This window comes from Alligator sinensis, unplaced genomic scaffold, assembly GCF_000455745.1.
Source record: "Alligator sinensis unplaced genomic scaffold, ASM45574v1 scaffold258_2, whole genome shotgun sequence".
In the NCBI taxonomy this organism is placed as follows: domain Eukaryota; kingdom Metazoa; phylum Chordata; order Crocodylia; family Alligatoridae; genus Alligator; species Alligator sinensis.
Genome location: NW_005842398.1, coordinates 70,216 through 90,202, shown reverse-complemented (window position 1 = coordinate 90,202; position 19,987 = coordinate 70,216).

Below are 19,987 nucleotides of genomic sequence, written 5' to 3'. Positions count from 1 at the left end.
ACAATAAAATGAGTAATAATGAGTGAAACAATAAATTGCTAAACCTTTAATACTTTACATTTAAAATTAATTTTCGGCACTGACCAAAAGATTAAGGGACAGACACTCAACTAGCATAAATTGTAAAAGCTCGATGGATCTGTCCCTTGAGCTACTAAATTTACATTGGCTGAGTAGCTCTGAATCCAAATTTATAACCAGTAGATACAAATAGTAAAAAAAGCAACTGTGAGATAGTTATGACAGTTATAATTAATGATAAGTTAACCGATAGGAAAACACTTGAACATTTCAGAGACTTCTGAATGGAATTTCACTTAGCCCATGCTTCAGGCTTCGTAAGTAAGATCTATTTTTCTGAGAGAACATAAAATATCATTTGATTGTGGCAAATAATTTTTAATGCTACATTATCCATGTAAAGGAGAAATACAATATCCATTGACTTGACTTGATAATACCTGTCTCATAACACTTAAATGTGGTTAACATTTTCAAATGAATCTGAGTGGTTCTTAGAAATGGCATATAAGCTCTTAAATCCATTGAAAGCCAATATTATTGTTCAACATCAAAGGAGGTGTACTGTTCAACTATGTATTTACCTATACCTATTTCTTACACTGCAGCTATTTTTGCTTCTACACAGCCATACCTTTACTTGTCCAGGCACCTCTCCACAAATCTGAACTTCCTCTGTAAAAAGTGAACACTGGATATGTATTTTGAGTAGTAGCAGCATACTAATTCATGGCTTCCTGACAACATTAAGTAGTAACATATTTCAAAGAGGTAGATTTAATATATCTGTAAAAGTGGAAGTGAACTGAAGACCAATTCCATAAGCAAGCAATTGAGAGAAAGTTGAATATGGTAACTCAGGCTTTCATTGGGGGCTGGGGTGGCACAAGCACTAAGATGTGTGGTTGACAGCAAGTTTGAGGTCATAGCAGAAGTGCTCATGGCACAGCCCTGTTGGATTCCAATGAATCTGCTAAATACCTTGTCACAAAGACATGAAAAGGAAGGAAGTTTTGATTTATAATGGGCAATTTTTTAACACAGACATGGTCCTAGAATATTTTAATTTAGGAGTTAGGAAGAAAGCAAAGATTTCAAATAATATTTGTGTTCCCACCATTACAGATCAGATGATAAAAATCAGCAATCCATTTACCCTTACCTACAAACTAATAAAGTATCAGATATTACAGCTGATCCACCAACTAGTATCAAATAATTTATTCAGTGAATGAAATTTTCTGTTTGTTCATGGAGTACCCAAAGCAGATTTATTTATCAAAATGTATTTTTAGTTGATGACATTTTTCATACATTTTGTTTACTCTGCTTGCTATTCAGTCATGGATACTAATAAATTCACCTGGTGTAAACAGTATAGCATACAAGCTCAAACTGTTCAAAGCATGTAAACACTACAGATATATGGATGCTGCAAAAATGAGTTTGTATTTGAAGTTGGTCAAATATCTGAAGAGTTTTTTGCATTATGTCCACTGCTTTGCATTCTGGTGCATTATAAATGTGTCCTCATTTACAATGGACTTCTAGCCCCTGTCTGTCAGAAAATGTCCTGAATAACTTATTTGCTCTCCTGGAAAAATGATTTCTGCCAGTTGCATTGCTGATACTATCTTTTCAGTAAATAAGCTGTGAATTAGATTCCATGGAACAACAGTGGAAGAGAATCCCTTTCTCTCCCATCCTCACCCCCTTCAAAGAGACTTTTGTTTAACCAGTATAGTTTATTTCCTTAAAGATCTTTTAGGATTTCTTCATTACTATTGTAAATATTGACAAACCAGTTGCACGTGAGATAAATTGCACTTCCCCTTTTGTTAACAGAATGGGGAAAATAATTAGCAGCACTGGCGATGTCTCTCCTGGGAATCTAGTTTACAAATATCTCTGCTTCTCATAGCACAGTACAGTAGGGGACTCTGAGGAATGCCTAAACTAGTTAAACAACTAATGTATATTCATATGGAGCATATACCTTAAGAGAATCTGTGAATTTAATTAAAAATATTCATCAAAACATTTTTAATTGAAATAGTGTTGACTCATATGTACACTTCTCTAATATTTTTTATTTTAAATTATCCATGTTCGTTGGCAAACAAAACAACAAAAGAATAGTTTAATGTTTGTGCTTTTTTTGTACCTTTCACATTTCTAAACAAAGAAGTGAAGAGGGAATTAATATTAACTTCTTCTGTTTCAAAAACTGTGATCAAATTTTTTTGGTTTTAGCTCATAAAAAGAAAAGAATCCATGAAAACTGTCAAACAATGTTAACTTTCACTTTGTTTTTTTACATGCAAAATATGTAGCTTTTTTCAACTAGCACTGATGGGATTGTCTTGATGCTTGTATGTAGTTTTGTTCTTTAGACTTAAATAGAATGTTAGTACTGTTTGCAATCTCAGTTGTGCAATGAATTAAGATTTTTTTTCAATGAACTGTGTTTTCTTTGAATAAAATCTATGTTTGAGAATATTGTAGTGCAGTAAAATCCTGGCACATATCTTCAAGCATCCATATTTCTGCCTAGGTGAGCAGGAATCCAGGAACACCTGATTCCAGGGCATATTTTTTCCCCCTAGACACTTTAATTACATTATGGTACTGGTAGATGGGAAAAGTGATTATATGGAGTTCTTAGGAAGAGTTATCCAAAGATCATACTCATTTGTAAGGGAGGAGTATCAGTATCTGTGGTAGTATATAATCTGCAAATACCTCTATGCATTTGGGTGGGAAAACATCATGAATGAACAACAAGGCTGGAGGTGTTGATAACACTTTATGAGATAGTGGAATTATTACAAAAAAAACAAAGAAACTGGACAAACAATGGTTGAGTCCATCTGCTAACGGTAAATGGGGGGAAAAAAAGAATAAAAGTGACCCCAGGTGTTATCCTGTCCTGGTTGACTTCAGCAGCAAAACTTACACTTCAGTAGGTGTGCCTACACATACAATTAATGCTATTTGGCTTTACTGCGCAATAAATTTAGTACGCAGTAAATTTACTATCTGCATATGCTGGTGATAAATTTACTGTGCAGTAGGCACCTGCATGTGTAGATGGTGATGCTTTACTGTGCAGTAGAGTAGTCTACTACTCAATAAAGTATCTTGTGTAGCTATGGCCAGTGAGGCCAAGTTTTAATTGAAGGAGCCTCAGAAGCAAAGACATTGCACAGAAAAGGGAGTCTACAACCATAGATTGTAAGTCAAAAGGCTTATTCAGCTCTTCATTGAGTCAACGGTTACATAGAAAGCTTGTAACTGCCAGCACAATTTTTCTCAGAAAGTAGAGAATGTAGGTTTCCATGGCTGTCAGTTTGACATCATTCATCAGCTCAAATTTACTTCTACAAAAGGCCAGGAACTTTGAATAACAAAAGCCAAAACCTTAACCCAGAAAAAGTGGCCAAATATCTTAGAGAAACATCTGGCCTATGGAACAATTGCTAACTCAGCTTAGTATCTATATTTTACATGCTGCAATGTTTGTATCCATGCAACTAATTAGAAGGATGTAAATTTATTATTTCAAAATTTCTGGAGAGCTCTAGAAATCATGCTCTTTTGTTCTTTGCAGATCTACTCACATCTTCAGTCAGTAGAACTATAGATTCCAAAGAGAATAAACTGCATTAACATTTTACCAGGTTTGTGACCCTAATGCATGCATGTTTGCTATTATTTCTGGGAGCTCCCTGGGATGATATTCATGATATAAAAAATTTAACCACAAAAAACATGTTAAAGAAATATTATGGGTCTGAGTAATCCCAGCAAAGCAAGGAAATTTGGGACTCAGCAAGCTCCATCTGTAGTGCTGGTGATGCTGTTCTTCATTAGTGGGTTCAGAATATTGGGTGATGTAACACACCATCAATTCTGTATTACCCAGAAGCAGAACCCAACTCTTTGTTCACATTAGTTTGTCAGACATTCAATATTAATTCTTTATAGTCTGACTTCTACCATATTAACACTACACTTTTGGGGGACGGGGAGAAGGGAATAAGAATCATATGGGCACTGGGTTAGAAACATCCCAGAATGCATTAGTGGCTCACAGCTGCCAAGTGTCTCACAGCTGCCCTTGCTGTCATTCATTCACTTGGGTCAGCTGAAATGCCACTCACAGACTGGGCTTCTGGCAGAGAATGAAGTTTCCCCACAGCTCCTCTTGGCTCTTAGAGCTTACTCAAGCGGTCAGAGAATGCAGAGCATTTCTTCCTTCTCACTGAACCCACTTGTCTCATCCAAGGCTGACAGAAACAAACTGCAAAAAATGGGGATGAACAAGTGGCTTATGCTGCTGCTGCTTGGACCTGAGCAGCAGCACATTCCATTTTTATGGGTCAGCCATCATGCAAAGGAGATGGAGTCACAAAATACTTTGGGAAGGGAAGATAGCGTTTAAGTGTCCAATGATTCTCTTGTCATTTTCTGTAGTAATGTTAGCTCCATTCAGTAATTGTAAAAAAGAGTAAAGGGCTGTTTGGTGGGACTTTTTTAAGTCCCCAAAGAAGGTAAGAATTCTACCCACATCCTTCCCTGCCATGCTCAGAGGAACATCCCCTCCCCTGCCTCTGTCACTGTTGTCTCAGGGGCGAGGGGAGCTCTTGTCCTGCTCCAACTTCATGGGGGCTAGGCTCAGCCCAGGAAAGTGGCAAAGGCAGCAGGAAGGTCTCCCTGTCTGATCCTCCCAGATTTTCCCCACCAGCCCAGAAGCAGGCATAGGGAGCAGGAACCCACATGCCCACCACCACTACTGCTGTCCTGAGCTGAGTCTAGCCCCCACACAGCTTGGCTCCCTTCCTTCTGGGACAGTGAAGACGACAGCAGTGGGAGGTGGAGGAGGGGGAGACAAGAAGGGAGGGGGATGTGCTTCTGAGGAGGTATGGGAAGGGGGTGAGGGGATGTTTACCTGCTTTGGGGACTTACAAAAGTCCTGGCTGTCTCCAACCCTTCCTTGTGGGAAGGGTCGGAGGCTGGGAGCGGGGGCTGTAGCCATCCCTGCAGTGCCTGTCACTACTCCACCCTTTGCAAAATCCTGGGACTGCTTCTATGGAAGGGAGAGAGTCAAATGGGTAAATGTTTGATGGATTGAGGTGGTATCAGAAATTTTGGCAAACTGATGTGATAAATCTGATAAATTGTCTGTAATACTACCATTTTAGGACCAATTTCTATCCTGAATTACACACAAACAACTCCTATTGTCCTCAGAGAGAGTTGTGATCTTATTTCCAAGGAGAAAAAAGTGTTCTTAGGTTGTAATAAAAACATTGATTACTATTTGACAGCAGTTTAAACTGTATTATGCTCAGTTACTACATTTACCTGTTTAATGTCCATAGTCGTATTCTGCTCTGAGTTACATCGCTGTGGATAATGCACAGGCAGCTGCTCAAGCTGGAATCCTGGCTCATCTTTGCTGGAAAACAAATGTTCTGTATTAAATTCTCTGGTCAGATTCTGTAGTTGGTATAAATCTTCAGTAACTCAAATGACTTTTCCAGGTTTACTCCAGCTGTGCACCAGTCTAAACAGGACCAGAATTTGGTCCAGTATTTAAAATAACATACATCTGATACCTGTACTAAAACTGGCCAAAGTTAAAGCATTTAAGGAAATGCATCTAAACTGTTGGTGTAAATGGCTAAAGAAATTTTGTATAACCATAACGAAACTTCAGGAATTTTAATCCAAGAGTGATAAAATCTATAGGATGTACAAAATAGTAATGTACAAAACAGCAAACCAAGTAACTGCAAGTTCTTGAGAGCCAAACTGTTTAAAATCTATTTAAAATAAGGGTTAGGGAACTTATACTTCTTTTTTCTTCTGTTCTGTGTTTTTAAGGAGGAAGCCAATAAGACATGGTGGTGGTTTTTTGTATATATGTACAGTAAGAACGCAACTAACAGAATTCTCAATGAACTGTGACTCTCACCACAGAATTTTAGGAAGTCCAATATGCATGTTCTTTGGTAATTGAGTTCAGTAATCATTTTCACATCTACTCTAGTCTGTGGCAAAGATGAGAACTGCCACAGAAGTGGAGACCTTAACAATCAAGCTTTGTTTTTTATGCACAAATGTTCTTCTTTGTACAGTACAGCATATATCCCAGCCTAAAACACACACAATCTTTTTGTCTTTCAGGTAAGTATTGTATTCTAGATTGAACTTCTACGATTTGTATAGGTTTCTAATTAAAATGGGAGCAGATCATACTTGAGATAAAGAGCCAAATTGTGAGATGATGTATATGGTGTTTGGTTACTCTGGTAAGAGATATATATATAGTAAGGCAAGCTAGGGCTAAGGATCTCCAAATTGTATACTGGATAGAGGAGGCAGAAAAGACTATAAGAGGATATGGCATGAGGTGCCATCTGGTTACTTTATCTTACATTCCCTTATTAATTACTCTGCTTGCTGGGTACAAGGAGTGTAAGTTGCAGAAATTCAGATTCCATTACTCCCATTTACTGAAATGAAACTTACATCACATAATGCATCCTCTCTGCATTTGGCTCAAAATTTCTATAGTAGCATACTTCAAAAGATGGACTGAAAATATTGGAAGGATTTCAGTGGTGTACTTGTTATTGTAAAATAGAGTGTTTCATTGGTACTGTGCTTGGTCCATCTGAATTAGTTTAATCAGAAGAAGGCTTATTATCTTCCTATTGCCATAGTAATTCTAAATGTGTAGTTTCCTTTCACAGTGCCAAAAGCCTCAGTGGGTATGTCTACATGAGGCACTTCAAGCACAGTAGACTAATTGTACTGCACATTAGTGCAGTAGGCAAAACCCATGCTAATGTGCAGTAGAATTAGTTTACTGTGCATCAATATAACAAAAAAAGCTTGCACCGGCACTAATACGCAGTAGTGTCAATTACGGCGCATTAAGTTAACACCTGTAATTACAGATACTAAACTTAATGTGCTGTAATTATGGCACATTAATTAATGTGTAGATGTGCCCGGTTACTGTATGGATTGCCAAAAATTAAGCCAAGTCTTTCCCAGTACTAAAATGCCTCGGTTTCTCACTCTCAGCACTTTCACCTCCTCCACAGACGCCAGTCATTCTGCCTTGCTAACACAAAAATATCTGTGATGCTTCAAACTGAGTATTTGGGATAATGCACTGAGTACATTTTTAATTTACATTTACACTGTTCACTCAATAACATTTTCTTTTATATTTAATTCCCTTGTGACCACTGCAGATTCCATTTCACAGGACACCCCAGAGCCCTTGCTGCGGTACATAGGCCTTGGCTGAGGAGCAGGCAAAGCCTTATTCTAAGTATATAAAATTTTACATATATATTTTTAAGTTATATATATATAACTTTAAAAAGTGATGAGAACTTTTCTGTCAAGTTGCATGTGAATTTAAGTGTCAGTTTCCCTTTAGGAATGGGATTATAATGGGAATGCTGGCAGGTCCCTCACAACAGAAGGACTGGTGGGTGCTGCTACTGTATATATCTGTTGTTGTCATATTGAATTTTGTGCAATAAAAATAAAACCCTTGGTCAGAAGTGTCATGAAAGTTTGATTGACTCTTCTCTCTAATTGCTTATCATCCTTGATGATATTTCTTGGCACTTAGGAACCAGTGAATCTGTTTCCTATTTCTTTAGGCTTTATAACTACACCCTGTTTCATATTAAAATGATAGACAAATATACATAGAGCTGGAAAACATGACCACAAACTCTTTTCCTCCCTTTACGCACAAAAAACCTTAAAGACACTTTTATTGTTGCTAAACTTTTGCCCTTGGCTGGTAGAGCTGCCTTTATATTTTAACAGATCCAGACATCCTTTTCATGTGGTCTTTGGATGTTCTATATTTTATATCTCTGTGGCTTTAAAAAAAGAAGAGTGGGCCTGCTGCACAAACACATCTTATGGTAATGTTTTTTGAATGTCAAAAGTATCGTGACTTTTAATTTTTAAATGGAAAAGTACTTCCCCCTGTTATGAGAAGCTCTGTTTAAAGTTATTTCTAAGGGAACATCTCACAAATAATTGTCAAATACCAAGTGTGAAAACTGACTAGAAATGCTAATATGCAAGAAATGTCACTCTCTGTTTCAACCGGGAGCTTTCTGAGGCCAGGAGCAGTCTCTCACAAGGTTTTTGTGCAACATAGCCCTGATTTTGCTTGGCCCCTGGGTACTAGGGTTATACAAATAATAATATCACTGCTTAGTTCCATTGCAGGATTTTTTTTACAAGTTTCTCTTTTTGTCTCCCCTCCTACAGCATGCTTTTCACTGCAAGCGTACTACAGGCTGTATTATTTCCTTAGATGTGTCATAACACTAGGCAGACATCACATATTAGGAAGATCCCTGATGACAGATTTCAATCTTACCTTTCTCTAGATGGGCAGGCAGGCAAAGAATCCCTGCCTAATTGCTTATCCCTAGAATAAGTGTGCTTGAGGGGGGCATCTTCTGTATAAATGATATGCCACCCCTACCTCCTTTCTCCTTTTTGTCATGTTCCTTGAAGCCAATAGTTTGCTTACTTTCAGCTGTCTCTGTTGTCTCTCCTTTCTGGTTTCTTTTCAGTAGTAATTGCCAGATCCTTGTCATCTATGGCAGCCTGGAGTATTTACAGAAGCTGCCTCTTGCTGTTCTATGTCATGTGATATGAGCCCCAAACCACAGATATATCCGGGTGCTTTCAGTTCACTTAAACTAACATGGAGGTAATGCAAGACGGGAAAGGAGCTGTAAGCCAGGAACTGGTGGGTTTTCACCTAGTTTATGATCATGGTGAAGAAAGATATCTAAAATGTAGTTAAAGTCTGTTAGTACTCATACCAGGGGCAAGCTCTTGACATTTAGAGATGGCTATAGGCAGTGCGCTCCAGTGAGGCAGTGCTGAAGCAGAAAGGACCTTTGGCTTAATAATAGGAGTCTTTCCATTCAGGGAATAGTACCCCTATGTGATTTACTGACTACAAGCATTAACTCACAAATATTTCTGGAATAATAAAGAACAGGCTAGAGAAAAAGCAATTCAGTAATAGAAAGATGTGATCTCTGCAAAAACAGACACTTTAGACAACAGCCAAAGCCAATTTTTCCAAATGGGTCTGCCAGCAGTCATCCTTCATGTTTTAATCATGGCTTTCAAGAGGTTCCATGAAAGTCCATGGTCCACCTGTGTAGATTCATTTAAAGGACTGAGGAGCATGAGGCAGACAGACAGTTTCCATGTTTTTTTCAGAGGTGCTAAGGACTCATAACAGGACTGATAGGTGCTCAACAGCTCGGAAAATTGGGCTATTTACCTACTAAATTCTGCTGCAGTGTGTTTGAAAATGTAGGCTTGTTTAAATGGACAAGGGGCTAATTTGATCTCTTTTCTTGGTATAAAGCTAATCTTGTGGGGAATACCAAACATAGTACATATTTATATGAGAAGCAAGGGTTGTTTAGAGTGATATCTATTATTGGACCAACTGTGTAGTTGGGATAGAGTTAGACAAGACTTTGATGTTTGATGAGGAATGTCTGGCATTCAAAAGCTTGTCCAACTCTATCCCAACTACACAGTTGGTTCAATAAAAGGTACTACTTTAAGAAATCCTTGTCTCTTGTTTGCATCACTTCTGTACCATCACTTCTGATACCAGCTCAACTTATTTTATTCATACAAACTGTTTTGGGTCAGACTTTTTTTTTTAAGTTGGTCATGATTAACATTGACATATGTAGTTGAATTAATTTAAGGATCAATTAATGAAAGGGAAGGAGAGCTAAGTGTTTGAGGTGTCCAGCCAAATCCTACTTATTATAAGACATATACTCTGTGGATACATCCTTTGATTTTCTTTACTGTATATTGTATATCTAAGCCAAATCCTGACTAATAATTTCACCTAGGCATGGGTGTATAAGTCCTTTGCTCCTGTGTAACTAGGCAATGAAGCAGGTCAGCCAGTAATGAGGACATTTTGGCCAAGTGTAGAAAGGATGGGATGAGGTGCTGTGATATAGATAGTTGCCACCATCTATACTGTGGTGGCAACATGTCCTGGCAAGATACTTTGAAGCACACTCCATGCACCTGTTTTCACTTGCACTGGTGAGTCCATTCTAGGTCAACCCCCGGAGAGGCTTTAAAGTAGTTCAGAAACTGAAATCTTGAAAGCAGCAGCTGTAAACCACCCCTGGTGTGGATTCACTGCTGCATTTCTGGGTTTGAAGCATTCTAATGGGAATACATAGTCGGGGCATGCTTAAAAGTGTTCTTGCTGAGACATGTTGGTACTAGGGGTGTGCAAAGCAGGCTGTATTGGATTTGGATTTGGATTTGGCCTGATTCAGAGGACAGTGATTTGATTCATTGATTCAGATCACTGTCCTGATTCAATTTGGCTGAATCTGAATCCAAATCTGAAGATTCAATTCTGATTCAGAGAATCAGTGATTCAGCCATAGACACAGCTTTCATTACTTTTTTTACATACCTCAAGTGCAGCTCATGAATGCTGAGATGGTGGGGTGAATGGAGTGTCCCACGGGACTTGGCAATTGGCCGTGGGGGGGACCCTGTGTGTCCGCCCAGACACAGGAGACACCAGTCGCTGAGCCGGAGGGGCAGGGGGAGTGTTTCTGGTCCACTTCTGGGTCTGCTGCCAAGCATGCTGGGGACCCCTGCCCCCCCACCACACTCCCATGGGATGCTCCATCCACCCAACTATCTCAGCATTCATGAGCCACCTGGTACCTTGAGGTATGTAGAAAAAGCATATAAAAATATGTCTATGTCTGAATCATCGAATCTCTCCAAATCAAATCAGAGGCTTCCAATTTGATTCAGAGAGATTAGTAGGTCTCCTGATTCAATTTGGATTTGGAGATTTGGCCACCGAATCGGGCCAAATCTCTGCTGAATTGAATCAGTGACCAAAGCTTTGCACAGCCCTAGTAGGCACCCCAGTATAGGCATATCCTTGAGGATCCTAGTCACCCACTCTCAGCCCACCTTTGCCCAGTCTGGTGGAGATTACTAAAGTTTAAGGGCACCCTTTGGAGGGTGCATATGGAAGCCTGCCGTATAAGGATTTTCACCACCTGAAAACTGGCCCTTGATATTCTCCTTTAGGAAGAAACCATTAGCTAACACAGACTCTATTCAAAACCAGTTCTTACCTAGACAGACATGAGTCAAAGAGAGATGAGACACGTAGATAGTTTGAGGGTTGTCTTGTCACAAGCTTGCACCCATGCAGTGACTCCTCTGTGTTGTATATTAATGCCACAGACCCTGCCCCACATCTTGCCCAAAGAGTAGAGTTTAGAGAACTCCAGGACTACCTCTACCTCCCAAGTAAGGTTCAACCAGAGTATGCATAGTAACACAGCTGGCAGATCTGTTCACGTTTGTTTGGGCATTGCCTACACATAAGAGCCCAAGAGTGTTCTCTGCATAGACAGGATTTTTACTAAATGAGCTCTTCTGTATGTGGTATTAGGGCATTTAGATCTGTGCCACACATAACATCAAAATTTAGTGTTTGTCATTGGGGTTATATCTTCACCTGCAAACCTATACAGATAGTATAAGTGTTGTTCCTTTATCAGCTTAGCTTAGGTAAGGGGTGTCAAATTTACCCATGCCCTTAGGCTGGATCCAGGCCTCAGGAATCCTCATGGCTGGATCGGGGCCACAAGGAGCCTTGCAGGTCAGATCTGGACCTGGTAGTGGCAGAAGGGCAAATGACAGCATGGGGTTCACTTCCCCATGCCCTGCTTCCTGCCTGCTCCACCTCAGGCAATGACGTGCATCTCCAGTAGGGCTCCATAACTACAAATTTAGGGTAGACCCTGCCTCTACTCACCTAGCACCTCAATTCCTGGCCCCTCTAGGAGCTGTGCAGGTTGTATCATTAATGTTCCTGGTTTAGATGACTGTAGTGCTATTATTTATAAATTAACTCCTCAAGACAGCATTGGCTGTCATCTAATCCTGCAGTGTGGCTCTTGGATTACAATTTCATTCCGATATTAAGGTATTTGAAATCTACAGTAATTACAGTAATCTTGAATCCATGATTACTTCTGGGAATAACAAAGGTAGGGGGTTTTTTGTTGGTTTTCCAGATAGGAATCTCTTGGCATCAAGTTACCTTGAACTTTACAAAACATTGTACAGTTACAAAGGAATAGGCCTAGGAGGATGCATCTACATATGCACCTAATTTGAAGCAGTAAACACCAGAGCAGTTTGAGCTGGGGTAAACAACTCTCAGGTGCGGTATCTACACGTGCACTCAGGACAGCAGCAATTTGAGCTGGGGCGAAGCAGCTTATACCAGGGCCACTCCTGCCCTGCTGGCAGGGAGCATGGAGGGTAAGCAGTGGGCTCCAGGTGGTGGTATTGGGCAGTGCAGGAGTTGTCTGGGGCACCAGGATGCTGAAAGTACAAATCCCCATGGCTAGGTGGCAAGCAGGAGTCTGGCCCCCTGCTGGCTGGGCTGACTGGGTACAATTCAAGCTCATGGTCAGTGTCTAGATGTTAATTTAATTGCAGTTAATTGCAGGGACAGTACTATCTTATGGTGGCATTAATTAGTTTACTGTGGCCTAAGAGCGTTGCATATGCAGACAGTGATGTTTTACAGCTAATTAGTCTACTTGGCAGTTAAGTGCACATGTAGACATGACCAGGTGTGCCAGTTGATAGCAAGGAGATTACTTTTTTAACTTCTCCTTGGGTTCAATAAGGTAGTTTAACAAAAATCACACAAAGTAGTGTCCCTTTACCAGATTTGAAGAAAAGTCAAGTACAAATCAGAATAATAGGTATAGGCAAAGATGTTCCTGACCTGCAGTGTTCTGACTTGGATCTGGACTATCCCCAGGTCTGGCTACTGAACTGTGCCTACAACCTAGGGGCACACCCCAGCTTATATCCATTCAAAAACTTTCCACTGTCTGCAAAAATTATTGAGAAGGTTGTGGCTATTGCAAATCAATGTTCTTGGAATTCAGTAATATTTTGTGCAGGGAGAAGCTTTTTTCTGGAATGCAGAATGCATCTTTCACTAATTTCCTATAGAAGAGGGTCCATAAGTCACTTCGCTTATGACAGGCCCCTCAGGAGCTTTTGCTGCTACAGGCCATGGGTTACAACCATGACTAACAGGCATGACTGGGACTGGCCTCCAGTTGCTGCACTCGTATTTAGAAGGGAAGCATCAGCCAGTGGTGAAGGTCAATTGTACCATTATCACAAAAAGGTCTGTTATACAGTATTGCTGAAAAAGCATGCAATCTCACATGTTTACCATGACCATGAAACAACATGGCAAGGTTATTTCTAAGCAGAAAAAAATAAGTTTCACTAGTATGGCTTTTGTGAAAGATTATTAAACATTGATATCTTTTTTCCTCCGTGGATAGTTCAAGTTTTGTGCTTGGATGATATTACCAGATGAATGATCAGAACAAATGTCTGGAATATAGGAAAACAGCAGCCGTGCCCCTGGTGAGAAGTAATTATTTTATATGGATGCTTTTCCTTCCTGTGTACCCTTTCTAAGTGGGAAGGATTATTCAGAGGTAGTGTGTAAGGCTGGCACCCTTGGCAACACTTTTGATCACACCCTATCCATGGAAAGCTGTCATGTGTTAGATGTGGTCCCAAAGGTTTTTTTGGTTGTACAATTTGCGCAGGCTGTGGTGAGTCCTTTATCATCCCACGTTGCTCTCTCAATAGCAACTCATGCCTCTGACCACGAAACTTGATTACTATAATTCCCTTTTAGCATGAATTTTGAGAACTGGATCTCTATTGCTTGTAGTTATATGAATCTGTGAGTAGTTCTGACCAACACAAATTGCACTTTTCAGTAAATAAAATATTTTACCCCCAAAAAATCAGCCATCAGTATGAAAGGAAAAGGGTCTAATTCATATGGCACAGAGTTGACACAGATGAGCCTGGTTATAATTCCTGGCTCTACCATAGGCATCCTGTGTGATTGTGGGTAAATTAATTAATCTACCTTTGACAAAGTTCCCTATTTACAAAATTGAAATAAAACTTCTCTGTTGGTACTGCTATGGCCTATGTTTTACAGGTGAGCAGAAAAGCTTATTATAATGGCTTCTATCCCAGTACAGTTGGTCCAATAAAAAATATCACCCACAAGACTTCTTGCCTTCTTCAACTCTAGGAATTAAAAAATCACGTGTCAACTCTGACTCTGTCTCCTCAGTCTCTGAGCAAACTCTGATCTGGCCACCATCATTTATGCCTTTGTAATCTCCAGGCTAGACTACTGTAAAGTGCTCTATGTCCAGCTTCCCCTGAAAACCATCTGGAAGCTTTAGCTGGTGTGGAAAGCAGTGGTCTGCTTTCTGACAAGGGCAAGTCCTACTGGAATTCACTATCCAGCGCAGGGTGTCAAAGGCCTGCAGCAAGGCAGTAGCCCTTGACTTCAGGAGGGCCAATTTCAATGAATTAAGGAGATTAGTAGAAGAGGCACTGAGGTCCTGGAGGGTAGGGGAGTTGGGAGTCCAAGACGAGTGGTCGTTCCTTAAGGAGATGATTCTCTGAGCCTAAAGGGTGACAGTCCCAACACGAATCAAAGGGGGCAAGTGTGCTCAAAAGCCCCCATGGCTCACCAAAGGCATTCAGGAATGTCTGAAAGCTAAAAAGGAGGCAGACAACCAGTGGAAAGGAGGGGCTATCACTAAGGAGGATTATATCTCTGTTGCTTGAGACTGTAGGGGGGCTGTTGGGAAAGCTAAGGCAGAGATGGAACTAGGACTAGTGACCAGGATCAAAGATAACAAGGCAGGATCAAAGATAATAAGAAGGCATGCCAGAGATCCCACAATGACCCTTGCCAATTCCCTCAGCACCTTGCGGTGGAGATCATCTGGACCTGCTGATTTAAACGTGTCCAGCCCCACCAGAAGTTCCCTAACTAGGTCCTCCCTGACCCTAGGCCTGGTGGTGCCTCTCCTGAGTCCATCCAGAATCCTGGTGGGAGGTACCAGAGGACTGGAATAAGGCCAATGTGGTCCCCATTTTCAAAAAAGGGAGGAAGGAGGACCTAGGTAACTATAAGCCCATTAGTCTTACCTCAGTCCTGGGGAAGCTCCTTGAGAAAATTATCCAGGAGCACATCTGCGAGGGACCAGTAGGGGAGATTACGCTCAGGGGCAACCAACATGGGTTTATAAGGGGCAGGTCCTGTCAGACCAACCTGGTTGCCTTTTACAATCAGGTAACAAAATCCCTGCCCAAATGAGAATAGGATAGGATTCAGTACTGACAAGTGCAGGGTACTGCACCTAGGGAGAAAGAACCAGCAGCATACCTATAGGCTGGGGAACTCCCTTCTTGTCAGCACAGAGGCAGAAAGGGATCTTGGAGTCACTATTGATTCCAAGATGAACATGGGCCGCCAGTGTGAGGATGCGGTCAGTAAGGCTAACCGCACCTTGTCATGCATCCACCGATGCACCACGAGCAGGTCCAAGGAGGTGATCCTCCCTCTCTTTGCGACATTGGTCAGGCCGCAGTGGGAGTACTGCATCCAGTTCTGGGTGCCACACTTCAGGAAGAATGTGCACAGCATTGAGAGGGTCCAGAGGAGGGTCACTCACATGGTCAGGGGGCAGCAGGGCAGGCCCTACGAGGAGAGACTACGGGACCAGAACCTGTTCAGCCTCCACAAGAGAAGGCTAAGAGGGGATCTGGTGACCATCTATAAACTTACCGGGGGGGGACCAGCAGGGAATGGGAGAGTCCCTGTTCCCCTGAGCACTACCAGGAGTGACAAGAAATAATGGTCACAAGCTGGCAGAAGGTAGATTCAGACTAGACATCAGGAGGCACTACTTCACTATCAGGGTGGCTAGGATCTGGAACCAACTTCCAAGAGAAGTGGTGCTGGCTCCTATCCTGGGGGGTCTTTAAAAGAAGGCTGGATGAACACCTGTTCAGGGTCATTTGACCCCCAGTACTCTTTCCTGCCATGGGGGGCTGTGGCTTGGGAGTGACAGGTCCTGGACCTGCATCCTGGTGAGTGAAGGGGGCAGGGGGAACTCTGATTTTCCATGATTAAAACCCAAAATCAAATACCAAAATGTATAGGTATTTAGAATTTATTTTATTATAGTGATTGAGGCACTGGTAGGTAGGGCTGTGTGAAGCTTTGGACCCTGATTCAATTTGGCAGAGATTCGGCCTCATTCAATGGCTGAATCTCCAAATCTGAATCAAATCAGAGGCCCCTTTAATCTCTCTGAATCAAATTGGAACCCTCTGAATTGATTCAGAGAGATTTGGAAAGATTTGGAGATTCGGACAGAGACAGTTTTATTGTTTTTTCTACATACCTCTAGGTAGGAGGGGCTTGTGAATGCTGTGATGCTGGGGCACATGGAGTGTCCCACAGAAGCACAGGGGGCTCCCCAGCATGCTTGGCAGCAGACCCAGAAGTGGATCAGAAGCACTTGTGGTCCACTTCCAGGTCTGCCAGGGAGTTCACGGGAGAGGTGGGGGGGAGCCCACCCTTCCCCCAGCTCGGTGACTGGTGCCTTCTAGGTTGCGGGGGGAGGAGGGGGCACCTGGAGTCCCCCTGCAGCCAATTGCTGAGCTGGGAAGGTGCAGGGGCCCACCCCAGCACATTCCCAGCAGACCCGGAAGTGGATCAGAAGTACTTCTAGTCCACTTCCAGGTTTGCTGCTGAGCACATGGAGGACCCCGCACTCCTGTGGGACGCTTCATGTGCCCCAACATTGCAGTGATCACGAGCCACGCCAGCTACCTCAAGGTATGTAGAAAAAACTTCTACAGCTGTGTCTATGTCCGAACTGCTGATTTTCCAGATCAGCATTGAATCTAAAGATTCAGATTCAGCTGAATTGAATCAGGGACAGTGATCCAAATAAGCGAATCAAATCACTATCCCTGATTTGGGCTGAATCCAAATCCGAATCAAATAGGGCCCGCTTTACACACCCCTACTGGTAGGCTTCCAGATTGCTTTAAAATTGTAACTATATCAATAGAAGATTGTGTTCAATTGATATCTATATATAGAGTAGTGTTTAATTTTAATCATGGATTTTGCGATTTTTAATCAGAGAATTTGATGTTTTTTAATCAAGGAAAACCAGGATCCTTGCTCATCAGCTATGGATCTCACTCCCTCTTTAGATTTACCAGAGCCAAAGCCTGGAAACTTTCAGAAGTGCTGTAAGACCTTTCTATTTGGGCAGGCATTTACCAAACAAAACCAGGATGAGACATTGTTTAGGAGGTGTATTTCATCTTGATGTTCTAGTTCCTTTTTAAGTTGTTTTATTCTCTTGTTGATCTCCCATTTTTAAATTATTATGTTTACTTATTGCAAGCCACACTAAGTCTTTGTTAGGAAGGGCAGCATAAAAATACAGTTTTAAAAATTATAAATAAACTCTCCTCAACTCATGAGACTGACTTTTGAGGGTGCATATGTTCAAATTTTTCTACAAAACCACGACACTAGAAGGTCTTGTTACTTTATTCATACAGCATGAATACTGCAGCATGAGTTTTATTTACTGGAGGTGGATTTTTGTTATCCCATGACACCAGGAGCTGGGGCGTTGAGGTAAATTCAAAATATTGTGACATTCATGATCAAATCGTGAGAGTTTGCAACACCGTTCTGTGCGGGCCGGGAGCGACCCGAGCCCTTTTCCGCGCTGCACGCGGGCTGTGGCCAGCAGCCCGGGCACGCCGGGTCGGAGAGGGAAGGCCGTCGAGCTGGAATTAGGCACAAATGTGTATCGGTAGTTTTAAAGATTGTTTACTTACACCGAGATGGCAGTGGTGTAGGCTGGAAAACTTGATTGAGTTGCAGTTACAGACAGACAACACAGACGGTCTCGTGGAGGTTGCTAGGCTCCACGGTGCAGAGCTCCGGATGCTCTGGGTGAACGAGCCACCAAAATGGGAATCGTAAATACGTCTTATAAAAGTCGCGCTCGAAGACGGGAAGAGGTGGGCGGTGGATCAGGCCGCCAAGCTCCTCTGGATCTCACACAGGGTTTCTATTACCCTGCCGTGTACCCAGAGTCCCCACGAGATGGATGTGGAGTCCTCTTTGGCTTGGGCGGAAACCGCTCAAGCCTCTTATACGGCTAACAGGCCAATCGTTAGCTGCCACGTGTGAATAATTTAACACTAGCCAATCACGGGGGACGAATTTGCATACCAGTGGCGGGAACTCTTTTGCACCGTGCATCCCTCTTGCAACATGAGCAATGCATTCTGCAAAAGAAGCTGCAGAAAAGGCGGGAAACTCGTCCCTGCACCGGGGTTTCCTCTGCAACAGGAAACACTCCCGTGCAATGCTCTGCAACTTGGTGGGGATAATTCTGGTGCCGAAGCACACACACAATCATGCCTTTTGGGTCATGACACGTTCCTGACTTTAAAATGCATGTAAAAACTGGTTCAGAGAGGTCAACAAATGGATGTTGAAGGGTAAAATTAGTTGTGTTTAGATGTTATAATCTGAGCTATGGAACTATTTATGTGTTCTACATATACTCAATCAGCCAGAAGGACTGTACTATGAGCAGTACAGTAGTATAATTAGGACAGGGTGAGAGGGGCAGCAGCCTCAGGTGCTAATTTAGAGGGGGTGTCAGTATGGTCCCCTTCCCTAGGAGTCTTTCCACAGCCTACTGCAGCCTTGTCATAGGGAGCTGGGCAGGGGCAGCACCATGCCCAATAGTGTACCTGGTAGGGTGAAAAGGGGATGGCATGATGCCTCTTCCCCCTGGGGGGTTTTGGCATGGGAGGGTCAGGTCTGCCCCTGGGGGTGGGAAGGCAAACAGATTACCAGGGGGGGCCCCAGTGCCTGTTTGTCCTTTAATGGCAGCAGCTGATCCCTGCTGTTAAGGCAGTTGTATTAGCAGCTGCCACTCAAGTAAGGAGAGCCCTGGCAGGTAAGACTCCTTTCTCTTTCTCCTCAACCCCCACCCCTTGTTTTCAGTAGTCAGTATAAATCTTCATCCTCTTACCAGCACTCCACCTCTGGTACTGAAAAAGCTTGCAACACCTCTGAACAGTTTTATGAATGTAGGACAAGTGTGCAGTACCACCATCTATCTAAGTTTCAAATAGAGCTGGTCAAAAGTGGGATGAATTTTTCATGAAAATTACTAGTATGTCTCTGTTTCATCCAGATTTCAAAATCCATAATGTTGCCTTCATAATATATCTTCTCTTTTTCCTTTATCCTTCCTTTTTCTCCTCCTCTTCCTTCTCTTTTTGAAGATGGGGGGCGGGGGGGAGGCAGAGTGGGGCGGGGGGAGGAGGAGAGGGAGAACCAGGAGCTAATTCATATGGGCTTGGGTAGGACCGGTGATCATCTAGCCTGGTGGCAAGCATCTAATACAATGAATGTCAGTCTCAGCTTCAAATATATTCATATGCCTCTTTTTTAATAATTAGTTGACTAGTATTTTCCTGTTTCAAAAGGAATATAAAATTGAAAACTGCAGTTCAGGAAACAAAGGTTCATTTGTGTAAATCTTTATTTCATTTTTTTATTAGCAGTGTTAGAGGCATTTTTAAACTGTTTATTTAATCTAACTATTCAGTAGTAGTCTCAAGAGTCCAGGCTTCTACTTTAGTGCTGAATCAATGCTTGGTCAAGCCTTAAACTTTATGGCTTTTGGCACAGCAGTGAAACAGAAGCTTTGATGCTTGAGACTGCTGCTTGCCCAGAGCAAATATAAATTTTGATCACTATAGTAAGTGTTCATCATTTAGAATGTCCATAGCCAGCTTTTTAAAATTCTGTTGTTTCTTGCTGCTGTCAGACATAAATGGTGCAGGCAATAGTTAATAAGCTATAATGGATTCATTGCTATTG